The 27,801-nt window shown below is 52.3% G+C and overlaps 1 long non-coding RNA gene across 1 annotated transcript in view; it reads left to right on the top strand.

The window, feature by feature from the left end:
- The window catches only part of LOC133346309 (uncharacterized), a 40,899-nt gene extending 32,576 nt beyond the window's left edge, over window positions 1–8,323 (top strand). Inside the window, exons 4-5 of the long non-coding RNA XR_009755549.1 lie at window positions 612–726; window positions 6,440–8,323. This is a non-coding gene — a long non-coding RNA (uncharacterized LOC133346309). The remainder of the gene's footprint in view (window positions 1–611; window positions 727–6,439) is intronic.
- The last annotated feature ends 19,478 nt before the right edge of the window (window positions 8,324–27,801 follow it).

Here is a 27,801-nt window from a genome sequence, read left to right as displayed (position 1 = left end):
GTTATACAAAGAGGGGCGCCTCTCTCTCACGCAAACAAAGACAAAGATCCCCCTATAGTCTTAACAGACTGTAGGGGCAAGTGCTGTTAGCGAGCACCTATGAAGGCCGGCACGGCACACGAGGGGGTGGGTGGCCAACACTACGCCCGGCCGCCTTTTGTCTCCGCAGTGGCGATGTTTACGCATCACACCAGGTACTCATTTGAAGCTGAGTGGATCTAGGGGAGGCCCGTGACCGTTTCAGATAATCGTCACCGATGTTGGCCGTGAGCGCGAATCGAATCCGGGTAGCCAGGTTCGTAGCGCAGCGCGTTAACCGCTACACCACCGCACTCCGCACACACACACACTGACACACACACACGAACACACACTGACACACACACACTGACACACACACGGACACACACACACTGACACACACACACACTGACACACACACACTGACACACACACACATGCCTATTCTAAGACGCACCCGCAACACCTTTTGTTTTTTAATACATGCAGAAACAAAATAAGAAAAAAATATGCGTCTTAAAATGCGGAGAATACGGTCGATGTCAAATACTGTGAGTAACCCCGCCCGTCTTCGTGGAATTTGTTCTCAGGACGTGAGTTGGAGGAGACGCTGTGACTGAGTGAAATGCCGGTGGCCACGAGATGCTGCGAGCGAACGAACGAGCGAACAGGAGACGCCTCCTCCTCCTCTTGTCCACGTGCGGGGTGAGATGTGAGATGAGATATCAATTCCAAATCTACCCCCCCCTCCCGCCCGCCCGCCCCTGCGCATTCACTGCTGTCTAACTTAACTCGTTCATCGCACGGACGCGCGCACGCGCGCGACACAGCCCCCCACCCACCCACCTTCCCACACCCTCCCCCCACTTCCACCCCCGCTACCCCCACCGCCCCCCACTGATATCCTCAAGAGCTGTTGGGACGAGCGTAGTCAGCGAGCACCTCTTAAGGCCAGCACGGCACGGCCAGATCTACGCGCTCAACCGTCCTTGTGGCTGTAACCCCCATAGCGTTGGTGTTGTCACGATGATGGCTGAGTGGATTTAGGGGAGGCCCACACAAACACCCACCTTCACGCTCAAAGGCAAAGGTGCACCACACTCTCCCTACTCGTCACGTCGACTGTTGTGGCAAGTGCTGTTAGCGAGCACCTATTAAGGCCCGAAACGGTGGCGGGGTCGGAACCACGCCCGGCCCCATCCTGCCAGCCACAGTCGCGATGCTTACACACCGCACCGTAGGTGCTCACTGAGTTAAAGTTGAGTCGACCCAGGGGAGGCGCAAGACCGGTTCACATGTGAGTCGTCACTGATGTTAGCCGTGGCCGGGAATGGAACACGGGGTCCGCAACGCGCTTCGCTAATCACTGCGCCACCGCTCACCGTAACGCACCCATACGCACACAGGCAGACGTGCCCGACAACACAGAGGCCATCCGATTGAAACGTCAGCTGCCTGCGTTTGGGACTCATCAGCAGAGCCAGATGTGCCGGTTTAGCGGATGACATTGATAAGAGCACTCCCTCCACAACGTTTCGGGCAATGGCCCTCTATCATAGCGCTTTGCCACTCACCCCGTGGCCTCCTATATAGACGCGGTATTTATTTGAAGGCGGCGTTGTTGACGATTGCGGTCGAGTTTGTTTGTTGTTGTTGTCGTTGGCCGTGCTTGTGCACCACCACCAAGACTGCCAACGCGGGCAGCATCCCCAAAATCAACGGTTGCATTTAAGGCGCAGTGATTCGTTCAAATAGATAAATAAATAGATAAATACATAGACAAATAATAAATAAATAGATAAATGCGCACGAATGCCGCCGGTGACAGCGACTCCGCGCAGCGAACGGGCTGCGGACGCACGCGGAGCGACTTGTGTTTAGTCACTCCCCTTCCTCCTCTTCTTCCACGCACACCACCACCACCACCCTCCCCAAGCCTCTCCACGCACCCCCTCGCCGCATCTTAACCATTAAATCAAGCTCAGCTGCGCGCGCTCCCAACTCAACTTTCTATTGCATTATGTACTTCATTAGTTCCACGTTCCACAACATTACGCCGATTTTGAGCAATGCACGAGTCTGCACGCTCTGAGAAAATCCCAATTTTTTGTTACGTGCCCCCCCCACCACCACCCTACCCCCCCTTCTTTCCCCCTGCTACTTACCCCGTAACCCCTTTATTATATATTTATATACTTTATGTTACATCTATTCAGGGGGTATTGACATTCGCGCCGCGTATTTCCAAGCACTTTTCCTTTGTATCTCTCTCATCTCTCTCATCTCACTTTCGTCCATGTGTACCGAACTTCTCTCTCTCTCTCTCCCTTCTACCGGCACTCCCGCACACCGCCGCACCGGACCGCCCCCCCCCCTGCCCCCCAATTCCTTCCCGACCCAGCGCATTCATGATGCAAGGTGGTGATGCCATGTTAAAGACTGCACAAAGGCGCCCGGCCAGGGATATGGGCCCGCTAACTTCGCTCGTTCCGAGTCTGTTCAAGACTGCATGCACGGGAGATCTATGTGTGCGCGCGCGTGTGTGTGTTAGGGTGTGTGTGTGCTAGCGTGTGTGTGTGTGCTAGTGTGTGTGTTAGTGTGTGTGTGCTAGTGTGTGTGTTAGTGTGTGTGTGTGCTGGTGTGTGTGCTAGTGTGTGTGTGAAGAGCGGTGGTGTAGCAGTTAGCGCGTCTGCGCTACGAACTTGGCGACCCGAGTTCGATTCCCGCTCACGGCCAACACCGTCGGTGACGATTATCTGAACCGGTCCTGGGTCTCCCCTAGGTGGACTCAGCCTCAAACGAGTACCTAGTGCGATGTTTAAACATCGTCACTGGGGAGACAAAGGCGGCCGGGCGTGGTACTGGTTACCCACCCCCTCGCGTGCCGTGTTGGCCTTTATAGGTGTTCATACTCTTAGTTCTTTCGGTAAAGTCACGTAGGTAAAAAATTAAATTAAAATTAATAAAAATAAAATAAAAATCACGACGTTTCGGAGGCAACACAAGTCTCCGTTATCAGGTGGGACCGTCACAGCCAGATTTGCTGCATCACTTTATAGGTGTTCGCTAATAGCACGCTGGGCCAACAGTCTGTTTTATCTCTCTGCACTGTCACAAAATGAGACCCGTGCATTTCACCACCGAGAGGAAATGAAGTCACGTGGAATCCATCGTCCTGCGAGCTTCTCCCTGAATTAACATTCCCCGGCAGCGCGTACTTATGAGTCGTCGTTTGGGAAGTAAACAAGCCAGTGTGAAAAGTGGCTATACGCCTTAGAAACGAAAGGGGTCCCAATGTGCAGCACGCTCACTCATTGCGATGCGATCTACAGGAGCGGTGGCGCAGTGGTTGGCGCACTGCAGTTAAGCATCAGCGGCGCGTGATCGGGTGCCTTGCATCTCACCAGCCCCCGCAATGTGGTGAAGTATGGTCAAACAGCCCCCGTGACCATCACGGCGCGGGGAGACCTTCAATCCAGCAGTGGATTTGACATCGGGCCGCATATTATTGGCAGTTAATAAAACTGCTCAATGTATTTATAACACGAACAACAACAACGACAACAACGACGTGACTCAATAGTGCCTCAGCTGCTTGGCATGTAAACTAACTACCTGTGATCTTTTTCGATTTAAAGCTTTCGTGACTGCAGGGATTCATCTTCTTGGTTCTTTCAGTAAAGTCACGTAGAAGGGAAATAATAAAATAATAAAAATAAAACATAATAAAATAATTCTCACGACGTTTCGGCCACAGGTGAAGACCAGGTCTGTCGGGGAGACGCTGTCTCCCCGACAGACCTGGTCTTCACCTGAGGACGGCTGCTTGCGTTGTGGCCGAAACGTCGTGAGAATTATTTTATTATGTTTTATTTTTATTATTTTATTATTTCCCTTCTACGTGACTTTACCGAAAGAACCAAGAAGATGAATACCTGTGATCTTTGTGTGTGTGGCCAGGTTTGAAGAGACCCGGACTAAGAACGTCATGGGGAACGAACGAACGAGCAAACGAACCCCGATTGCAGCTGCGGGGGAGTAGGATAGGGGTGGGTGGGTGGGGGGTGGGGGGGGGGCGTGGGGGGGGGGCTACACGTCCCCTGGACCCCCCCTCTCCCCTCAGGACCCCCCTCGCTCCGCTCCGGGCGGCCCCACGCGACGCTCAGACTCGTAGATTGCGACATAAATCACAGAGGCGCGCGGCCTCGTTCACGGCAAGTTTAATAAAAGCTGCTTTTGGACACAAAAAAAAACCCCTGGAACGCACTTCATTTAACCGCTGCGCCGGACACCCCATAAAAGTGTGACCCCAATAAATTACTTTTAGGGTCGGCATGGCTTCCCCTATCGATCCGTGTGCGTGGGGGTCTATCCCCTTGCGAGTCCCCACCTCCACCACCCCCTCCTCCCGCCCTTGCCCCCGCCGCCACCCCTGTCCAGTATTCGCTCCACCCTGACCCCGCCATCACACACACACAGACGGCCACACACACGCGCACAGACGGCCACACACACACACACAGGCGTACACACACACACACACAGGCGTACACACACACACACACAGAGGCGTACACACACACACACACAGGCGTACACACACACGCGCACAGAGGCGTACACACACACACAGGCGCACACACGCGCACACACGCACACACAGCCAAAGATCCCCCATGTAGCCTTTACCGAGCTGTTAGGGCAAGTGCTGTTCATGAGCACCGGCACAGCACACGAGGGGGTGGGTGGCCAGAACCACGCCCGGCCGCCTTTGTCTCCCCAGTGGAGATGTTCACACACCACACCAGGTACTCATTTGAGGCTAAGTCGACCGAGGGGAGGCCCAGGGCCGGTTCAAATAATCGTCGCCGGTGTTGGCCGTGAACAGGAAACGAACTCGGGTCGCCGGGTTCGATGTGCAACGGGCAAACCGCTACACCACCGCTCCCCAGTCACAAACAAATACAACGATCCCCCGTGTAGCCTTCAGCGTCTGTAGGGGCAAGTGCTGTTAGCGAGCAGCTGTGAAGGCCGGAACGGTTGCACGAGGGGGTGGGTGTCCAACACCACCGCCACGGGCGCGAGGAATGAACCACAGACAAGCAGCGATGCCGCAGCCACGCGGCAAACCAGCGACAAATGACGCCCTCTCAAAGCTCTGGAATCCTCTCTCTCTCGCTCTCTTTTTTTTTACGATCAGTGGAAACAAGAAGATGCTCGGTGTAGTCGGCACTTTACTTCGTTCATCATTTCGTAATTTTTTTATTTTTATTTTTACTTTGCTTTATGTAAACCCCCACCTCTCGCTCACTCTCTCGCTCACTCTCTCGGTCACTCTCTCGCTCACTCTCTCGATCACCCTCTCTCTCGCTCTCTCTATATACACAAAGGTATTATCGGCGCACGTATGAGTCTCCACAAGAATACAGCCCTCAGCGTTGTCCCATAATTACGCGCAAGGTAACGTGCGCGTGTCGACGGAGCACGAGGAGGCCTTTACGGTGGCGGACGCAACTGGCCGGTTCAGATCAAAGTGTCCTCGCGGTGCCCGATTCGTGCGCCTTAAATGTTTGCGACATCGTTTGCGGGCCGGTTTGAAGCGGTACACATCGCACGTGGGATCGTGGCCCTTGATACAATGAAGTCGCGGGCTTGTGGCGAGGCAGCGGATCGTAGATGTCTCCTTACCCCTGTCTTAAACCTGGTCCCCTCGAATTCATTCAATCCCTCCACCTGTATTATTCAAACAGGAAAGAGGATAGCACACGCCTCTTTCTAAAAGCTGGAATACAGCGGCGAGTAGATGAGTTATACAAGAAAACATATAGAATCAGATGCGGAGAGACATCCTCATGTATAAGATGCATGAGCACATACAAAGCAATCTTTCAAATATACGTGTAATCATGAAGTCTCTGCCGTGTGTCAACCCACTGCTGGATGAATGTCTCTTCATGCCGTATCGGCCCCGAAGTGTGGCTGGAGGGGCTGATCTGACCATACTTCTAGATTTGAAGCTTTCGTGATTGCAAGGATTCATATTCTTAGGGTTTTTCGGTAAATTCACGTAGGTAAAAAATTAAAATTAATAAAAGTAAAATTAAAATAAAATAAAAATCACGACGTTTCGGAGGCAACACAAGCTTCCGTCTTCAGGTGGAACCGTCACAGCACGATAGCTGTATCAAGTGAGAGTTCCACCTGAAGACGGAAGCTTGTGTTGCCTCCGAAACGTCGTGATTTTTAGTTTATTTTTATTTTACTTTTATTAATTCAAATTTTTTACCTACCTGACCATACTTCACCACGTTGGTCAGCACCAGTCGGAGAAGGCGGCCGTCGCCGTCGTGGGGAGCGTGGAGGTGCAGTCCAACAGTTGACGTGTTCGCCGCACTTGCCCTCTGCTGTTCCCACCAAGGAGACCCGCATCAGCCGACAACACCCGCGACGGACCGGTGGCCGCCACATCCAAGGACCATTCAGCTTCGACCGCAGCTTTCGCTTCCGAGATCTGCCGCTGTCGAGAACCATTCCGAGTTGAGCTGATCACGGGGCTCTGGAGAAGACTGCGCGGGGCCGTGGGTTTGCGTCAGCGATGGGAGCCTTTTGACGTGCTGTGAAGAAGGTCCATCGTCCGAAACGTCGCCTGCGATATATTTGCTCTCCCTTTTGTAAGGCCACGTTGTTGTTGTTTTTGTTTTTGACGAACGTGTTTATTTAGCACGCTTTTATTTATTTATTGTTTTGTGCATCACCGCCATCGCGGCAGCGTCGCCAAATCATTCGTTTGACTTCCCAACAGCTGTGTAATGTCACGATGCATAATCGATTCATCAATTAAACCGATTATCATCAAGGCTGTCGAATCGCGCGCGCGTGACTCTTCGGCGCGTATAGCGCGTGCACGCGTCAAGCTGACTGACGGATGATGCGATTCTGCCGGTGAGGAAACTAAACACCGCCCAGGGGGCAAAACAATATACAAAATGAGACGAGGAACAACAACAAACAAACACCCCCCACCCTCCCCCAATAACACGGATCCGCCTCGCGCCACAAGTCATCAATGCTGGGGTCACGCAGTAGGGACGCGAACGCACTTTATCGCGTCTTGTGCCCGGTGACAATACAGTTAAACAAATCCTGCTGGTGACGATCGCTTGTGTTGTGATCGAAACGTCGTAGTTTGTGGGTATTTTTTACGTGACTTTACCGAAAGACCCAAAGAATATCTTGATTTGGAGCTTTCGTGACTGCAGGAATCCATCGAATAATTATACAAATCTCATCGCATGCGCGCACACACACAACTATCGGATTATAAACACACCCCCTAAACCTTTGCTTGAAGGTACGGGGAGGGGGGGGGGTCTTATAGTCCGGGATGATGCGAAATGAAATATGATTTCGATTTAAAGCTTTCGTGACTGCAGGAATTCATCTTCTTGGTTCTTTCGGTAAAGTCACGTAGAATGGAAATAATAAAATAATAAAAAATAAAACATAATAAAATAATTCTCACGACGTTTCGGCCACAACGCAAGCAGCCGTCCTCAGGTGAAGAACATGTCTGTCTCCCAACAGACTTATTTATTATGTTTTATTTTTATCATTTTATTATTTCCATTCTACGTGACTTTACCGAAAGATCCAAGAAGATGAAATATAATCATTATTATTACAATAATATAACTGACAGCCCGTTGCCAAACCGCTATTGAAATTTGACAACAACAAAAAAATCCAACGATGACCGTTGGGAAATTGTCAAATCTGATCTCCACGAAGCGTGACCCGGAGGTGGAATGGTTCCCTTCATGGGCGGGGGTCAACGTGGAGGTCTCCCACTGCCTTTGGCCGCGTGCTCAATGCGTAGCCAAGTAGCCAGTGCACACACGTCAACGTTGGGCGCACGTTGGCACGCGGTTAGGAACCCGTCGATCTAACGTTGGCTCGACGTTTGCCCCACGTTGGCCCAAAGTTTCCACGTGTTACGAGCTAATTCTTGCCGCCGTAGAGTGTGACGCTAAAGCTGATAGAGAGCAAGTCTAAGCCCGCTGAAGGGATCAGTTGTATGTGTAATGTTCTGTGTCTATGTATATATATATATATATGCGTGTTTGTGTCCAATAGTGGTCGTTAGGCCTATTAAATGGGCGTGTGTATATAGGGCGCATCGCTAAAACGGGCTTATGGTCGAGACTGGCGACGGAATGGCAGCCGGAGGAGGGAGCGAACGCGTTCGAGAGGACGAGAGGATGCGCGGAGATGGCGTGGCGGATGAGATGGACTCGCGTGTGCGACGGGGCTTGAATCTACACGTGGAAAATGGAGCTTAATAGCTAATCGGATTCCTCCGGTAGAAATAAATAAAAATTCTGATCCTGACTACCCAGTACCCAGGCCTCTCGCGTTTTCATCCCTTCAACTCCGCGGTGTTGGATGTCATCTCGGGCGTTCAAGAGGCCTTCGAATCAAAACCTTATAATCATACCCGGCCGTATATGGTGAATTATTCTATTTGAGTCTTCCACACCAAAGGAAAGCCTCAACAAGGGATTCACGCGGCGTGGATTTCAACAAAACGCGTTCGCTCCGACCACTCGTGTAACAAAGACAAAAACGCTCCCAGATAGCCACAGAAGGCAAGTGCTGTTAGTGAGCACCTATTGAGGTCCGTACGGCGCACGAGTGGGGGTAGTGTGGCCAGCAAACCACGCACGGCCGCCTTCGTCTCCCCAGCGTTGATGTTTGCACGACCGCAGCAGGTCATCAGTCGACATAACAAGGTGGGAGGAGCAGCACAAGTTTGGATATTCGTCACTGAACATCAGTGCCGGATTGTCCTCGTAGTAAAACTAGCTACACATGTAGCTACGGGCCCCGCACTTTCAAGGACCCCGCGCTAAATGCTTTCAAGCTATCAATTCCGGTTCAGTGATTCTGCACTTGCTCGATCACTATAGTACCATACCGCCTTCAACTTTTATGAACGACTGGGTGTTTAAGGTTAGCGATTTGTTGTATTATCTGGCTGTATAGCAAATGAAAAAATGCAATAAGTTTACTATGCAAGTAAAAATGTACGTGTTTTAATATTTACGTGTTTTATTTTTTTATTTAGGGCCCCTTTATAACAACACGTGCTACAGGCCCCGCACTAGCCGGCAATCCGGCACTGCTGAACATCGGGAACGCACGCGCGCGCGCGCACTCGCCGCGTCATCAACTCAGCGCCCCTCCCCCGCCTGGCCCAAAACACCCACCCCCAAATCCCCCACCCCTCAAACCCCCCACCCCCGAAACCCCCCACCCCCCAAACCCCCCACCCTCCAAACCCCCACCCCCTAAACCCCCACCCCCCAAACCCCCCACCCCCTAAACCCCCCACCCTCCAAACCCCCCACCCCCCAAAACCCCCCACCCCCCAAACCCCCCCCCCATCCACTCCCCCAACCCTCCAAACCCCCCCCCCACCCTCTACTCCCCCCCCATCCACTCCCCCCACCCTCTACTCCCCCCACCAAACAACTTATTCACCGTTGCGCCCAACGCCGCGCTCTGATTGGCTGCCGCAGCACGTGAGTGACGGCCCCAAAATAAGATTTCGATCGCAGGCAGCGGCCGCGGCGAGATGGGTCTTGCGCGGCGCCAGCATTAAACGCTGACACTTTAATTACTCGCTATTGATACAACAACAAACAAAAAAAACCAAGTCGCCTTAATGGCTGTTTACAGGGCGGTCACGTCGCGCTGATGAAGTTGGAGCCGTTGTAAATGGTGGTGGTGGTAGCGGTGGTGGTGGCTGTGTTGGGAGCGAGCTTAGGGTTAGTGTTGTTGCGAATGGAATGAGTGAGTTGTGCGTAGCGGGGTTAACGCGCGCAGCGCTACGAACCCGGCGACCCGAGTTCGATTCCCGTTCAAGGCCACCAACACCAGGTGACGATTATCTCAACCGGTCCTGGGCCACCCCTAGGTTGACTCAGCCTCAAATGAGTACCTGGTGCGGTGTGTAAAACGTCGCCAATGGGGAAACAAAGGTGGTCGGGCGTGGTGTTGGCCAACCACCTCGTGTGCCGTGCCGGCTTTCATAGGTGCTCGCTAACATCATTTGCCCCAACAGTCTGTTCAGGCTATACGGAGGATCTTTGTTTTCGTTATCATTTCTAGGTGTATGTCTGTGTGTCGCGCTGTGTAGGTGTCACTGTGTGTTGTGTGCGACAGTGTGTACGTGAGTGTGTGTGGGGGAGCGGTGGTGTAGTGGTTAGCGCACTGCGCTAGCAAAACCGGCCAACATCGGTGACGAATATTGAGACCGGTTCTGGGCCTCCCTTAGGTGTCCTCAGCCTTGAATGGCTACCCGTGTAAACATCGACGCTGTCTGACTCGTTCGTCATGTCTCGTTAACTCTATCACCTCCGTTTCATTATCCTGTCGAGGTTTTAATTTGCATACAATTAACCATGAATTGTCCATAATCAATTCTCAGGCGCATGATTTGATGCGCGTATTACCACCGTAAGAATCGATTTTAACCAATGAATCGTAGACGTCGTCTTCATCGGAAACCTCTTAAAGAGGACATTTCTTTATAAAAAATCTTCATCATCATTAGCCATGATCTATCCACTGCTGGAAGAAGGCCTCCGCACGACATAGCCACCTCTCGCGGTCCCGCGATTTCACAATCCATCCAGCGAGTGCACACGGGATTATTTCATCGCTCCATGCGTATCGGGCATGTGCCCACGTTTGGCTTCCACTCTGTCTTTAGTCTCAACCATACACCGCGACGTGTCCAGCCCAACCCCATTAACATCTGAGTCAGGAGGATGATGATGATGTTGTCTCTAACTTCAATATGTTCACCATTGGTACCTCATTTGCCAGTAAAAAATTATGATATTGTTTTTTTTACCCTTTTATCTGCCAACAAAACTGACACCTTTTTTTTACGAGGAGTCATGTTTGCATAGACCACAATACCTGCAGTCATAATGCAAACAAAAAACACAACTCTGATAATGTATGCACTGTCCTTGAAGTTGATTGGTCCACACCCGAGACAGCTTTCCTTAGAGCCTAGTCTCACATGGGTTGGACCAGATAACGCCAAAAGGCGCACAACTCAAGAACAATGCACCATCAGAGTATGAGAGCTCGGGTTAAGCATTTACACCATTAGTACCTCATTTGCCAGTAAAAAATATGATAAACATTTTTTTACCCTTTTATCTGGCAACAAAACTGACACCTTTGTTGTTGTGTTTTTTGTTTGCATTATGACTGCAGGTATTGTGGTCTATGCAAACATGACTCCTCGTAAAAAAAGGTGTCAGTTTTGTTGCCAGATAAAAGGGTAAAAAAAAAACAATTTTCAATATGTTCTTTAGTCCAGGCGTTCATCTTCACCTCTCTCTGTAATTCCAAGCATGGAGTCGTACTAATTTACATCCCTTTGTTAAATTGGATGATGGACTCTGGACGTTGTGTGTGTCAAAGGCATTGATTAACCATACTTCACCACGCTTGTCAGGGGAAGGAGGGGGGGACTGGTGACATGGAAGATTAGGGCCAGGACCGGTTCAGCCATCACTGGCCACTGACAGCCGTGCACGGGAATCGAACTCAGGTGGCCGGGCTTCAGACTGCTGCGCGCTAATCACTGCGCCACCGCTCCCCCCGGTATACAGCACACTACGCATATGTATCTTGAATAGACAGCGGCAATTAGCCAAGCATACACCAAAAAAAAGTCTGCGCAGATTTACGACCCCGTATTATCTCGGCCCTGCCTAATAATTAATTGAGCGTAATTACCTGTAATTAATCAACTGCGAGATTATCAAAACATCACCGCCTTGTAATTACACCATCTATCAACACAACTTTAGACGCCCTCGCTTAAAGTTATTACAGTGGCAAGTAAATTGCCTAATTTGTCAGCCAGGGTGGTGGCCTCCTCCCCGAATCGCATTTGCATGGCGCCACGCGCCACACGAGCTCCTCCTTCACAAACGCGCGAGATGCCGCCGATCTCCGGAGGCTCCATCATCGTTACCCCCCCTCCCCGTCCTCCTCTTGCACCAACAAGTCAACACATTTGTCAACTACACTGTGTGGGCCTTGGGTTTTTTTTTTCGGTACAGTCACGTAGGTAAAAAAATAAATTAAAATTAATACAAGTAATACACTTCTTCTTGGTTCTTTCGGTAAAGTCACGTAGAATGGATATAATAAAATAATAATTTTATTGTTTCCATTCTACGTGATAAAATAATTATTTTATTATTTCTATTCTACGTGACTTTACCGAAAGAACCAAGAAGATGAATCACTGCAGTCACGAAAGCTTTAAATCGAAATTTTGTAATAAACTTGATACAGTAAATCTAGCTGTGACGGTCCCACCTGATGACGGAGACTTGTGTTGCCTCCGAAACGTCGTGATTTATTATTTTATTTCATTATTACTTTTATTAATTTTAATTTATTTTTTTAACTACGTGACTTTACCGAAAACAACCTAAGAGTATGAATCCTTGCAGTCACGAAAGCTTCAAATCTAGAATAAATACACTGTGTGGGCCTTGCAGAATTTTTTTTAAAGACGTCGCATACGGTACATAATAGGCGACGTTTCGGGCAAATGGTCCTTCTTTATGGCACGTAAATACGGTACGCGGCCAGAGAGACAGAGTGATAATAAAGCAGGTCACGTCTTCGTTTTTGCCAATCATGGGCGACCCACCGTGCATCGCCATAACAGGTGGCGTGGTTTGTCGGCTGCGTGGGAGGCAGCGGCTCCGTGCCGGGCAGCAGAGGGCAGTGCAGTTGAAATCCGTCGTTGTACTGCACTTCCTATGCTCCCGTCTCCGCGCTTTTCGCACTCACAAATGAGTGCAGCGCCACCTCCATCTCCACCCACCCCTTTCTTGTACTCTGGCCAAAGCGCCTTACGCCCATAACCCCCCTTCGACCGAGGCAGCCCTACCTCGCAGCATTCCGGAAAATATTCGGGAGAGAAATGAAACCCCTGGTGATGATGATTGTGATGCGCGTGATGACGATGGTGGCGGTGGTGTGATGATGATGATGGACGACGACCACGACCGCGAATGTCACGCGACGATTTGAAACAAGGCGGCCGCAATTTGCGCATTGGTGCCGCCTTTGTCGAAACCGACTACGAGAGACGGGATCGTGTTCCTGCAGTCTTTAATGTATTTATAACGTCCCCCTTTATTCTTTTTTTTAAGGACGTAAATTCAATAATGTATGTTGAGCGTCTACCCGCCCCACCCACCCACCCACCCCCTCCCCTAGCGCGCTTGTCCACTTTGTTTATCGGGCGCTAAAAGGGCTCGGTGAGCGTCAGAGTCGAGGCGATGCCACGGCTGGGGGCTGTCGCGTTAAGTAACTCGTAAAGCTGCTGCGGCCGAGCATTCAAGGGGGTGGGGGGGGGGGGGTGAAGGAAGCGCGCTCGCTCTGTGCGCAGAAGTGCCGGATTATCCTAGCAGCAAAAGTAGCTGCTAGCTGCATGTGTAGTGGTAGCTGCATGTGTAGTAGCTGCATGTGTAGTAGCTGCATGTGTAGTAGCTACATGTGTAGTAGCTGCATGTGTAGTAGCTGCATGTGTAGTAGCTACATGTGTAGTAGCTGCATGTGTAGTAGCTGCATGTGTAGTAGCTACATGTGTAGTAGCTGCATGTGTAGTAGCTGCATGTGTAGTAGCTGCATGTGTAGTAGCTGCATGTGTAGTAGCTGCATGTGTAGTGGTAGCTACATGTGTAGTGGTAGCTACATGTGTAGTGGTAGCTACTGCATGTGTAGTGGTAGCTGCATGTGTAGTGGTAGCTACATGTGTAGTGGAGTGGTAGCTACATGTGTAGTGGTAGCTACATGTGTGGTAGCTACATGTGTGGTAGCTGCATGTGTAGTAGCTGCATGTGTAGTAGCTGCATGTGTAGTGGTAGCTACATGTGTAGTGGTAGCTACGGGCCCCGCACTTTCAAAGGCCCCGCGCTAAACGTTTTCAAGCTATCAATTCCGGTTCAGTGATTCTGCAATTGCTCTATTAGTATAGTACTATACCGCCTTCAACTTTTATGAACGGCTGGGTGTTTAAGGTCAGCGATTTGTCATATTATCTGGCCGTATAGCAAATCATAAAATACAATAACTTTACTATGGAAGTAACATTTAATGTGTTTTAATATTTACGTTTTAAAAAAAAAATGTAGGGCCCCTTTATAACAACATATGCTACAAGCCCCGCACTTTCAAGGGCTCCGCGCTAAACGCTTTCAAGCTATCAATTCCGGTTCAGTCATTCTGCACTTGCTCTATCACTATAGTACTATACCGCCTTCAACTTTTATGAACGGCTGGGTGTTTAAGGTTAGCGATTTGTAGTATTATCTGGCTGTACAGCAAATAAAAAAATACAATTACTTTACTATGCCAGTTAAACATTTACGTGTTTTAATATTTACGTTTTTTTTTTAAACAATTTAGGGCCCTTTTAGAACACGTGCTACAGGCCCCCCGCAAGAGCTTAATCCGGCACTGCCCGTTCTGCGTGCACTCGCACGCATCGTGTCCCACAATGCAACGGGCATTTTGCTCACCGCGTGAACGATGACAACGCCTAATGAACGCGTGCAGGATGGAAATGAACTCCAAATAACAACGACCACACGGACACCTTTAACAAAATAAAAACTAGGTTTTTTTGGTTGATGTTCTCAAGCGGTGGTTTCTTAACCTTTACTGTAGCCTTACACCCCCCCCCCCCCCCTTTGGTTCTCAATCGTAAACAAAATATTCGTTAATAAATACATCGGTCTGATTAAACAAAGTAGTTGTACTTACGAGCCCGTGCTTAATTTGTGTTTTCGATTATTTACCTTCGAAACAAATCTGGCCACGTCTCGCACCCCCCCAGAAAGGGCATCTCGCACCCCCGGTGAAGAACCACCGATCGAAACAACGGTACGGTCACACGTTCGGTTCCATTTGAGTTGGTGGTCTCGACAAGGCTGAGAGGCTTTGCACGCAAGGCGTCATTGGGGAAGCCGTGCCTTCGCGCTGCTATTTGTGAGCGCATCCTGTGCGTTTTGTTGGAGTGGTTTATCTGTACATAAATACAATTACGCAGTAGTCCATCGCCTATTGGCGATAGGAGACCAAAATGATCAATGCAGACATTGTCCAAATAGACTCTTGCCCCGTCTCAGCCGTCTTCGTGCTTGCACACACGGAGGCTACACGTATCATCACAATCAGCCATCATCAATCCACTGCTGGATGGAGGCCTTACCAAGCTGGTCGCCATCTCTCACGATCCTGCGATGCAATGATCCACTCGGCACCCGCACACGAGGAGCTGACCTCATCGCTCCATCTCCGCGGTGGATGTACCTCTCGGACGAGTTCCATTCATTGCCTGCCGCATTACGTCATTTGCTTGGTTCACTGATTAATGAGATCTTAGTTGGGTGTTTTTGTTGTTGTTGTTGCGTGTTTGACAAGAGATATAAAACGATGCAGAATTCGAGGCTTAACTTTTTAAGTTAAACCAATCAACGTCCGGACTCTCATTTTTGAACATGATCTCGACGATGTTTGTGCCACGTTTCGGCTATCGAGCCCTTCTCTAACATTCTGAGAATTTATATCAATAACAAAGTTTTGCCGGCTGCATGGCATGCGTGATTGCGTCACCCTCATCCCACAGCGTTAAGCCGGGTTCGTGCGTGCTGACGGCACGCCCCCCTCCCCTCCCACCCACCCACCCTCCTTCCACCCCGGCCGTGTATCCCACGCAAACGCGAGGGCAATGCGCGCGTTGATGATTGCGGTTAGAATGTGCAGCCCTCTGTCAGTGGACTGCTCAGTGAAGGCCTCTTCGTGCCGTGTCGGGTCACGGGGTTTGTCACGGTCATGAATGCGAAGGCGAAGAGTGCACGGTTATTGTTAGTGTTGACCGGCTACCCGGGGGTCCTGCCATAGCAATGTGGAACTTCCACTTCGGGGAGTGAACGCTGTTAAAGCAAAAACAAAAAGGCTCGCGTGAGCGAGTAGATGGGGGCGAGGTGACCCTCCAGCATTGAGAGCGGAGTGACTTTGGGATGACGACCGCAACGACGATTTGGGTTCATCTTCTTGGTTCTTTCGGTAAAGTCACGTAGAAGGGAAGTAATAAAATAATAAAAATAAAACATAATAAAACAATTCTCACGACGTTTCGGCCACAACGCAAGCAGCCGTCCTCAGGTGAAAACCAGGTCCGTCGAGGCGACAGAGTCTGAATGAAACAGCACACGAGCCTCGACGGACCTGGTTTTCACCTGAGGACGGCTGCTTGCGTTGTGGCCGAAACGTCGTGAGAATTGTTTTATTATGTTTTATTTTTATTATTTTATTACTTCCCTTCTACGTGACTTTACCGAAAGAACCAAGAAGATGAATCCCTGCAGTCACGAAAGCTTTAAATCGAAATTTGACGATTTGGGTTGTTGGGGTTTGAACCGCGATGTTTCGCAAGCGAGGCTTCGTGTCTTTTTACGCTGCCAGCGTGCAATGATGCGCAGTCGATGGGGAGGGTGGGTCGGGGTGTGGGGTAGGGGGGGGGGCTGCCTCTTACGCACGTGGCGAGTATCTACAGGAAGCGTTTATCACCCTTCGCACACGCAGATATTTCTCGTGTTTTACGACCAGAGCTCAGCAAGAGAGCGCAGGGCTCCTCCGTCTTAAACGCCGCGGGTGTGGTCCATTAGCGGGCAATTGGGGAGGGGGGGGGAGTTGTGTTTTTCTTTCTGGGATGGGATGGGTGGTTGGTGGCGTTGGTGGTTTGTTCTGATGGTGGTGGTGGTAAAGATAGAACTTCATAGGTGCTCGCTAACAGCACTGATCCCCAACAGTTTGTTAAGGCTACACGGGGGATATTTGTCTATGTTGGTCATGATGATGATGAGGGAAGTAATGCTGTTGATGAGGATATGATGGTGGTCATGATGATGACGGTGGTGATGATGATATGTGGCCGTGGTGATGATTATGATGATGATTAATTGATGAGTGGGGGTGGCTGTGATCGTAGTGGTGGTGATGGAGGTTTGGTGGTAGTTTTGGTAACCATGTTGATGGTGGTGGTGTTGCTGATGAATAGTATACTGTCGTTGACTGTGAAGATACGAATGATGATGATGGTGGTGGTGGTGGTGATGACGATCGTTGTCGTGGTGGTGGTGTCGATAACAACGATCGACATCGATGCTGACTGAAACCGGGGATGGTGACAAAGATGAAGATGATGGTTGTGGTGTTGAAGACATGACGGTGATGATGATGATGATGATGTTGGTGGTGGTGATGGAGCTAAGTTGCTTGATGGGTGAAGGGGGGGGTGGAAGTGGGGGGGGGGGGGAGGTGCACGGCTGATGTCAAGGAAGGAGAGAGGGAGCATTAACTCCGCTCGGACTAAATATTTAATGGCCTCGCGCCGGACGCGCGCGTGATGATGCACGGCTGCGGATATCTCTGCTTGCCGATCGAAGTTTATTGAAGTGTTTAAAGAGACGAGGCGGTGATCGGCGGTGGTGGCGATGGTGGCGGGCGTGTGCTCGGTGGCAGATGACGGGGAGCTCTGCATGCTGTTACGAGCTACCCGTCGGAGGCCGTCGGACTGCGAGGGGGGGGGGGCTACGTACAGAACGAGAGAGTGAGCGAGAGCATGAGCGACAGAACGAGAGAGAGAGCGAGCGAGTGAGAGCGAGAGAGAGAGCGAGTGAGCGAGGGTTACATAAAGCCCCGTTTAATAAAAAAAAACATTTTACGAAATGATGAACGAAACAAAGTGCCGAATACACCGAGCATCTTCTTGTTTCCACTGATCGTAAAAAAAAAGAACGGGCGCGCTACTGCGGTACAACAACCATCGCCCCTCTCGCTCTCTCTCTCTTCCTCCTCTCTCCTCGTCTCCATTTCTCCTTCTCCTCCACCACCACCACCCCAGCCCTGACTCAATCTCCTCCCGCGTGTCGCCGCCAAGGATTGCGTTACCTCTTCTAGAAACTGCCCCCGGTGAACGATGTTGTTTGTTGTCGGTCGTGCGAAAACATCCTAGCCGCACCGATTGGGTACTAGAGGGACATAGTTTCGACCTTGCCAGATGCCCCCCCCCCAATCCCCACCGCTTGTACCGTTCCCGTTCTAAACTAAAACTGATTTTTTTTTGTTATTTTACCAGGTAAGGTCCACTGAGCTGCATAGCTCTTTTTCAGAATGTGCACTGATGCCTGCTGTAATGTGCACCAATGCCTACTTTGTTGAGGGCGACGTGGGCAAATAAAATGAAGACTGATTGGTTGACCTGGCAACAACAACAATAAACAACACATGTGTTTTGAATGTGAGCGCGCTCGGTGACGATTTTGTTTACCGGGTAAAGCCCACTGGGCTATCAGTTCCTTTTTCAGAGGCGACCTGGCCACACGTGATGTACGTACGTTGAACTTCTTTCGCACCCTACCTAGCCCACCGTGCTCATCGGTGATAGCTAATCGAAGTCGTCATCATCACACGTGGCAATTTAGAGGGGCAGCCAAGTACAGTAATGTAAACGCTGGAGGGGGCAAAAAACCGGAGGAACCCGGAGAAAAATCCACGTGACCAGCACGTGGAGGTGAGAACACGCGGGACTCCAAATATACAACAGGCATCGTCAGGGTCCGGGATCGAACCCACGCCTTCCTGCGTGCCAGGCGAGGGAGATCACATCTCGCTATCGATGTGCCCTTGCTTCTTGTGACTTGCAAGGGGCCTCTTTGTTCTCGGTCGACACGCGCGTCATAAATGGATGGGCACGTTTGTTGACGTGCGTTTTGCCCGCCTGAAGGTATTTGTCAATCGTCATATTCGGGCCCTCAGTCAGGAGAAGATTCGCCCCTCTTCTTGATCTAGGGCATGAGTCGGCCGGCAACCAAAATAACAAGAAGGGACATATTTGTTTGTTTAAATTCTACTACGGGAAGGGTTGTAAACGGGTCCGTGGTGGGAGTGAAAATCTGAACCGGACTCTGCGCGCGTTCTGGAACCGAAGTTATCTTGATCTCCCACACCCCCAGGGATCGACAAGCAACAAATAACAAGAAGCGGTGTTTTGTTCTTTCAAATTCGGTAACAAAAAAACCTCTCAATATTTCAAGATCCACCATGCACGCCAATACAAGACGGTGGTCCACAATAATAACAACAACATCACGACGCAGGCCTTAAAGAGCCACATACGGCTCCGGAGTGGCGGGTTGCCGACCCTTGATCTAGGAAGTGCGTGGGTGGTGGCGGCGTAGTGGTAGCAGTGAGTGGGATGGAGGAGGGGAGCGGGGCGAAGGGCAGAGATGCGAAAGCAGAGAAGGGCTCAGGAGGAGTGGGGGGGGGGGGAGAGAAACACGCAGGACATCCTCTGCAGAACCGACAACGATTGAGTCGTGGACGCAAGGGTTTAGATAAACCAATGTTCATCGGATCAATCACGCTCCATCATCCCCGCCGCGGTCGATGAACTTGAGTGAAGCGCTCATCTGGAAGACGCCTCCTACTTGGGTCGAGTGAGGGATCTGTTACGCCACGGCTCGCGCAGTCGAGAATGTTTTACGTGCATCACACCAACTACCCGTCGGGCTCCATTCTCCCCTTCTATCGATCAGAGTTATCCCGGCCCTGTACTGGGCCGTCTTACGTGGTTGGCCTGGGGCCCTGGTGGCGAGAAGAGACGCGGTTAATGAAAGACGGGGGTGCAGCGACAATCACGCTCGACCGCATTTGTCTTCCCAGAGCTGGAATCGGTTGTTTTTTTGTTAAACAACGCACCAGGTATTAATTTGAGGCTAAGTAGACCTGGCGGAGGACCCACGATAGGCTCAGATATCACTCTCCCCCAGTGGTAGCCGTGGCCGGGAATTGAACTCAGGTGGCACACGCGGACGTCAAACACACCAGCCACGCACGTGATGGAAGGGAGTGGATGGAGGTGGAGGGGAGTGGAGCGGAGTGGAGGAAAGGGGAAGCAGCTGGACGTAGCAATCCCTTCACCCCCACCCCCTCCCCCTCCGCTTTCCACTCCTCATCACGACTACCCCCTTCCCTCCCCTTCCTCGCCATCTCCCCCCTCCCCCGCCCCACCTCACCTCTCCCCATTGTGTGACATCTCAGGTCAGGATCCTCGCAAATGCGCATCTCCAAACACATCAGAGCCCATTTGGCTCACCCTGGGAGCAATGCATAACAATCTCGCCCGTTTTGATGGGCTCCCCCTATGAAGCCCATCGCGAGTGCCCCGTGCAGGCAAGTCAATATAGTCACTGGCTGTGGGAGCGGCGGTGCAAGCCGGCGGACTAATGAGTCAGAGGACACAGCGAATTAAACAGAGAGGATGAAACCACGGATCTCGCGTCAGTCTCACTCCACGTCGCGCCTCCTCTGCCCCCCCCCCCCCCACACACAGCCACCGCCCCACCGCCTCCCCCCCAACTAATAACTCTCCAGCACCCCCACACTGCTCCCCCAAAGCATTCACCCCCACCCCCCAACGCATCCCTTCCAATAGCGGACACACTCACCCCGAGCCCGATATTCATTTGAAACAAGGGGAAGGTAAAAAAACGTGTTTTTACTTCTCTTCTTGAACCTCTCCCCCCACTTCTACCCCCCCCTCCGCCTTACCCCCCCCCCCCCCCGAAACCCCCCGCCGATACCTAAGAATACACCACCACCTCCGCTATCCTCAAATTCCATACCCCAACTCATCCCTTCCGATGGTAAACGAACCTCACCCCCAGCTTGACAATGCTCATTTGAAACTAAAAGGGAAGATCTCCTTTGCCGTGCTCTTGTTTCATCTTCATGTCTCCCTCTCAAACCCCCCTCCCCCCCACCAATGTCTCACCCCCCACCAATGTCTCACCCCCACTCATCCCATCCGAGAGCGAACGCACTCACCCCAACCGGTTTGACACGTTCATTTGAAACAGAGACGATCTTTATTTTGTCGTGTTTTGGGTTCATCTACTTGTCCCCCCCCCTCGCGACTCCTCCCCTCCCTACCCCCTTTGTCCCCAGCACCGCCGAAGCATCAGCCACCCCCTCCCTGCGTAATTACATCCCCGACAGCATTGGTTTAATACTCGTCAAACAAGACACCGTGCAGATTGCGAAGGGAAAGTCAATTAAGCGGCATTGCCCGCGCGTGAGACATCAGTCGGAGGGAAATTCTTACACCACACTCCCTCCTCCCTCCCCCCCCAATCACCACGGTCCAGCCCATGCCGCATTCAGGCCTTGACACTCGTCAGCCCGTCTGGGGTAAGCGCTGTTTGCGAGCTTCTATTATGGACAAAAGAGACGCCGCGGTTGCGTTCAAGTCTCAAGCGCTGATGTTCACACGCGTCACGGGGTACACATTTAAGGCCGAGCTGACCTATCCGGAGGCCGCCCGAACAGGCGATTAGATACCAAGTGCTCACTCGGCGCTTATCTACGGCCTGGAATTATCATACACACGATGTGCACACGCAAAGCGAGATGTGTTAGTTTCGTACGATCCGATTGGAGAACACCCATTTAAATATTGACTTAAAGCTTTCGTGACTGCAAGGAATTCATATTATTTGGGTCTTTGGGTAAAGTCACGTAGATAGGTTGCATTGAAGTCTCAAGCGCTGATGTTTTTTTGTTATTTTTTTGTTCTTTTCTTTGGACCGATCAACGTGACTTTACCGAAAGACCCACAGAGAACGCCTATTCAGCTCGGTGTGGCACGCAAGGCGGTGATGGGGCCGACACCACGCATGCCAGGCCATCTGAGATCCTACAGCAGAGCTAAGGATGTTGAACACAGCATCTCGCAGAGCAAGGTGCCGCTATTCCATTTAGGCAGAGTCAAGCGTCCATGATACGTTATGTTTCGAGATCATTCATTACCGGTGTTGTGCATAATGGACGGAGATCGAACTCGGGCAGACAGTCTTAGCGGAGTTGATTAAGCTTCTGCATTGCAAATCTCGCACAACAATCCACGTCTCTCGCCCGACGGGAGAAGCTCACTGCCGGAATGCGTCGAAAATCTTACACGGATCTGGGATATTCTCAGACAGTCCGATCTGCATATACCCAGGATGGATCGCAGGCAAGGCAGCCGGAATGTGTCAAGGCGATGCAGGTGTTCCTGAGCAGCCGGAGGTGGGGTGGGGGGGGTCCACGTTTCGTAAGCATAGGATCTTCGGAGAGAGGGGGCAAGATTGCGGCTGAGAAGTCACGGGAGTTTCGTGTGGAGCGACAGGCCAACAACGGCTTCCACGCGGCGTTACGCAGCTGATGAACGGGAGTACTGCTCGACCGATTCAGACCTCCACGGCCAAGCCGGAGATGGCCATGAGCACACTGCCCAGGCAGATGTTCTACCAAAACAGCCATGTTTAGGCAATGTACAGCCCTCGTTACCATCCCCTTATGGATGGTGGTAAGGGAGGCGCTGCAAACATTGATTTGTGATCGCAGGCCGGCGAGGTTTGTTTGCCTATTGGCGATGTTACACACCGCCTCAGGTACTCATTTTAGGATGAGTCGACCTAGGGGAGGCCCAGGGCCGGTTCAGATAATTGTCACTGGTGTTGGTGGCCGTGAGCGGGAATCGAACTCGGATCTCTGGATTCATCGCGCAGCGCAAAGTGCTAACCATTGCACCACCGCTCCCCAAACACAGACACGCCAGCGATGTTACATCAGCTGGAGCGTCTCTCGACTGCAGTCCTGCGTCTGTGTGTAACGGCTGCTTCCTCCGACTGTATAACTACCCCGTGTACGACTTTTATAAATACATAAACACATCTCAGTAGATCCATGCCTCAAAGAGCTTGAGGCAGCACTCACCTCACCTGACATGCGGCCTTTAGTCAATGGTGGAAATTCCACATTCCCATGACGTGGGGCCAATCTTTGAAAAGGGAAGACCAGTGCCCGCTTCTTCAAAGAGTGCTAAAGTTCTCATTCTATCGACCCTGCGAGAAGAATGGATTGTGTCGACCCCAGAATGGGATCTGAACTTACAACCTACTCGAACGGCGAACGGAGAATCAGTTTCGAAATCGTGTACACGTGCCTGATTACAGCTCCTTGTCTTGCGGGAGAGGATACACAGGCAGTACCTATAAGTCACGGTGTCCACCTGCGTATCCGTGACACAGGGAGGCAGACTGAGAGAGAGGGCATTCGAACGCGTTGGCATTGCCATATCTCCATAAAACAAACACAAAGGCGCACAAAATAAACACGACGACACGAAATCGGTCGATGGCTCAGATCGGAGGAGGCTAACTCGATGGGGGTGGAGCCATCGGTAATCAATTAGACGAAGCGTTAAGTTACAACGCTTGGCTGAGCGATCGCTCGCTTGTATCAAGTTAAGCAACGACGCCTCCTGTTACGCGGGCAGCCCTCAGCAGCCACCGTGTATCAATGTCACCGAGATGGGTCAACTCTCCCTCCCTCCCTCCCATGGTCTCTGCTGCCCTCGCCATCGTCCTTGCATCCATCCACCCTCCCCCTCCTCCTCCTCACATCCATCTCCATTCTCATCCTCCCTGCATCCACCCTCCCTCTTCCTCACATCCATCTCCATTCTCATCCTCCCTGCATCCACCCTCCCTCTTCCTCACATCCATCTCCATTCTCATCCTCCCTGCATCCACCCTCCCTCTCCTCCTCACATCCATCTCCATTCTCATCCTCCCTGCATCCACCCCCTCCCTCTCCTCCTCACATCCATCTCCATTCTCATCCTCCCTGCATCCACCCCCTCCCTCTCCTCCTCACATCCATCTCCATTCTCATCCTCCCTGCATCCACCCCCTCCCTCTCCTCCTCACATCCATCTCCATTCTCATCCTCCCTGCATCCACCCCCCCTCTCCCCCTCACATCCATCTCCATTCTCATCCTCCCTGCGTCCACCCCCTCCCTCTCCTCCTCACATCCATCTCCATTCTCATCCTTCCTGCGTCCACCCTCTCTCTCCCCCTCACATCCATCTCCATTCTCATCCTCCTGCATCCACCCCCCCTCTCCCCCTCACATCCATCTCCATTCTCATCCTCCCTGCGTCCACCCTCCCTCTCCCCCTCACATCCATCTCCATTCTCATCCTCCTGCATCCACCCCCCCTCTCCCCCTCACATCCATCTCCATTCTCATCCTCCCTGCATCCACCCTCCCTCTCCCCCTCACATCCATCTCCATTCTCATCCTCCCTGCGTCCACCCCCTCCCTCTCCTCCTCACATCCATCTCCATTCTCATCCTCCCTGCGTCCACCCTCCCTCTCCCCCTCACATCCATCTCCATTCTCATCCCTCCTGCGTCCACCCTCCCTCTCCCCCTCACATCCATCTCCATTCTCATCCTTCCTGCATCCACCTCCCTCTCCTCCTCACATCCATCTCCATTCTCATCCTTCCTGCATCCACCTCCCTCTCCTCCTCACATCCATCTCCATTCTCATCCTTCCTGCATCCACCCCCTCCCTCTCCTCCTCACATCCATCTCCATTCTCATCCTTCCTGCATCCACCCTCCCTCTCCCCCTCACATCCATCTCCATTCTCATCCTTCCTGCATCCACCCCCTCCCTCTCCTCCTCACATCCATCTCCATTCTCATCCTCCCTGCGTCCACCCTCCCTCTCCCCCTCACATCCATCTCCATTCTCATCCTCCCTGCATCCACCCCCTCCCTCTCCTCCTCACATCCATCTCCATTCTCATCCTCCCTGCGTCCACCCTCCCTCTCCCCCTCACATCCATCTCCATTCTCATCCTCCCTGCATCCACCTCCCTCTCCCCCTCACATCCATCTCCATTCTCATCCTCCCTGCATCCACCTCCCTCTCCCCCTCACATCCATCTCCATTCTCATCCTCCCTGCATCCACCCACCCTCTCCCCCTCACATCCATCTCCATTCTCATCCTCCCTGCATCCACCCCCTCCCTCTCCTCCTCACATCCATCTCCATTCTCATCCTCCCTGCGTCCACCCTCCCTCTCCTCCTCACATCCATCTCCATTCTCATCCTCCCTGCGTCCACCCTCCCTCTCCCCCTCACATCCATCTCCATTCTCATCCTCCCTGCATCCACCCACCCTCTCCCCCTCACATCCATCTCCATTCTCATCCTCCCTGCATCCACCCACCCTCTCCCCCTCATATCCATCTCCATTCTCATCCTCCCTGCGTCCACCCTCCCTCTCCCCCTCACATCCATCTCCATTCTCATCCTCCCTGCATCCACCCACCCTCTCCCCCTCACATCCATCTCCATTCTCATCCTCCCTGCATCCACCCACCCTCTCCCCCTCATATCCATCTCCATTCTCATCCTCCCTGCATCCACCCTCCCTCTTCCCCTCACATCCATCTCCATTCTCATCCTCCCTGCATCCACCCTCCCTCTCTCCCTCACATCCATCTCCATTCTCATCCTCCCTGCATCCACCCACCCTCTCCCCCTCACATCCATCTCCATTCTCATCCTCCCTGCATCCACCCACCCTCTCCCCCTCATATCCATCTCCATTCTCATCCTCCCTGCATCCACCCTCCCTCTTCCCCTCACATCCATCTCCATTCTCATCCTCCCTGCATCCACCCTCCCTCTCCCCCTCATATCCATCTCCATTCTCATCCTCCCTGCATCCACCCCCTCCCTCTCCCCCTCACATCCATCTCCATTCTCATCCTCCCTGCATCCACCCTCCCTCTCCCCCTCACATCCATCTCCATTCTCATCCTCCCTGCGTCCACCCTCCCTCTCCCCCTCACATCCATCTCCATTCTCATCCTTCCTGCATCCACCCCCTCCCTCTCCTCCTCACATCCATCTCCATTCTCATCCTCCCTGCGTCCACCCTCCCTCTCCCCCTCACATCCATCTCCATTCTCATCCTCCCTGCATCCACCCTCCCTCTCCCCCTCACATCCATCTCCATTCTCATCCTCCCTGCATCCACCCTCCCTCTCCCCCTCACATCCATCTCCATTCTCATCCTTCCTGCATCCACCCCCTCCCTCTCCTCCTCACATCCATCTCCATTCTCATCCTCCCTGCGTCCACCCTCCCTCTCCCCCTCACATCCATCTCCATTCTCATCCTCCCTGCATCCACCCACCCTCTCCCCCTCATATCCATCTCCATTCTCATCCTCCCTGCATCCACCCACCCTCTCCTCCTCACATCCATCTCCATTCTCATCCTCCCTGCGTCCACCCTCCCTCTCCCCCTCACATCCATCTCCATTCCCATCCTCCCTGCATCCACCCCCTCCCTCTCCTCCTCACATCCATCTCCATTCTCATCCTCCCTGCGTCCACCCTCCTTCTCCCCCTCACATCCATCTCCATTCTCCTCCTCCCTGCATCCACCCTCCCTCTCCCCCTCACATCCATCTCCATTCTCCTCCTCCCTGCATCCACCCACCCTCTCCCCCTCACATCCATCTCCATTCTCATCCTCCCTGCATCCACCCTCCCTCTCCCCCTCACATCCATCTCCATTCTCCTCCTCCCTGCATCCACCCTCCCTCTTCCCCCTCACATCCATCTCCATTCTCATCCTCCCTGCGTCCACCCACCCTCTCCTCCTCACATCCATCTCCATTCTCATCCTCCCTGCGTCCACCCTCCCTCTCCCCCTCCCATCCTTCTCCATTCTCATCCTCCCTGCGTCCACCCACCCTCTCCTCCTCACATCCATCTCCATTCTCATCCTTCCTGCATCCACCCTCCCCCTCCCCCTCACATCCATCTCCATTCTCATCCTCCCTGCATCCACCCTCCCTCTTCCCCCTCACATCCATCTCCATTCTCATCCTCCCTGCGTCCCCCCCCTCCCTCTCCTCCTCACATCCATCTCCATTCTCATCCTCCCTGCGTCCACCCTCCCTCTCCCCCTCACATCCATCTCCATTCTCATCCCTCCTGCGTCCACCCTCCCTCTCCCCCTCACATCCATCTCCATTCTCATCCTTCCTGCATCCACCTCCCTCTCCTCCTCACATCCATCTCCATTCTCATCCTTCCTGCATCCACCTCCCTCTCCTCCTCACATCCATCTCCATTCTCATCCTTCCTGCATCCACCCCCTCCCTCTCCTCCTCACATCCATCTCCATTCTCATCCTTCCTGCATCCACCCTCCCTCTCCCCCTCACATCCATCTCCATTCTCATCCTTCCTGCATCCACCCCCTCCCACTCCTCCTCACATCCATCTCCATTCTCATCCTCCCTGCGTCCACCCTCCCTCTCCCCCTCACATCCATCTCCATTCTCATCCTCCCTGCATCCACCCCCTCCCTCTCCTCCTCACATCCATCTCCATTCTCATCCTCCCTGCGTCCACCCTCCCTCTCCCCCTCACATCCATCTCCATTCTCATCCTCCCTGCATCCACCTCCCTCTCCCCCTCACATCCATCTCCATTCTCATCCTCCCTGCATCCACCTCCCTCTCCCCCTCACATCCATCTCCATTCTCATCCTCCCTGCATCCACCCACCCTCTCCCCCTCACATCCATCTCCATTCTCATCCTCCCTGCATCCACCCCCTCCCTCTCCTCCTCACATCCATCTCCATTCTCATCCTCCCTGCGTCCACCCTCCCTCTCCTCCTCACATCCATCTCCATTCTCATCCTCCCTGCGTCCACCCTCCCTCTCCCCCTCACATCCAT

This window comes from Lethenteron reissneri, chromosome 24 (assembly GCF_015708825.2).
Source record: "Lethenteron reissneri isolate LAM-NWPU_2019-01 chromosome 24, ASM1570882v1, whole genome shotgun sequence".
NCBI lineage: Eukaryota > Metazoa > Chordata > Hyperoartia > Petromyzontiformes > Petromyzontidae > Lethenteron > Lethenteron reissneri.
This window is presented reverse-complemented; position numbering and strand designations above follow the sequence as displayed.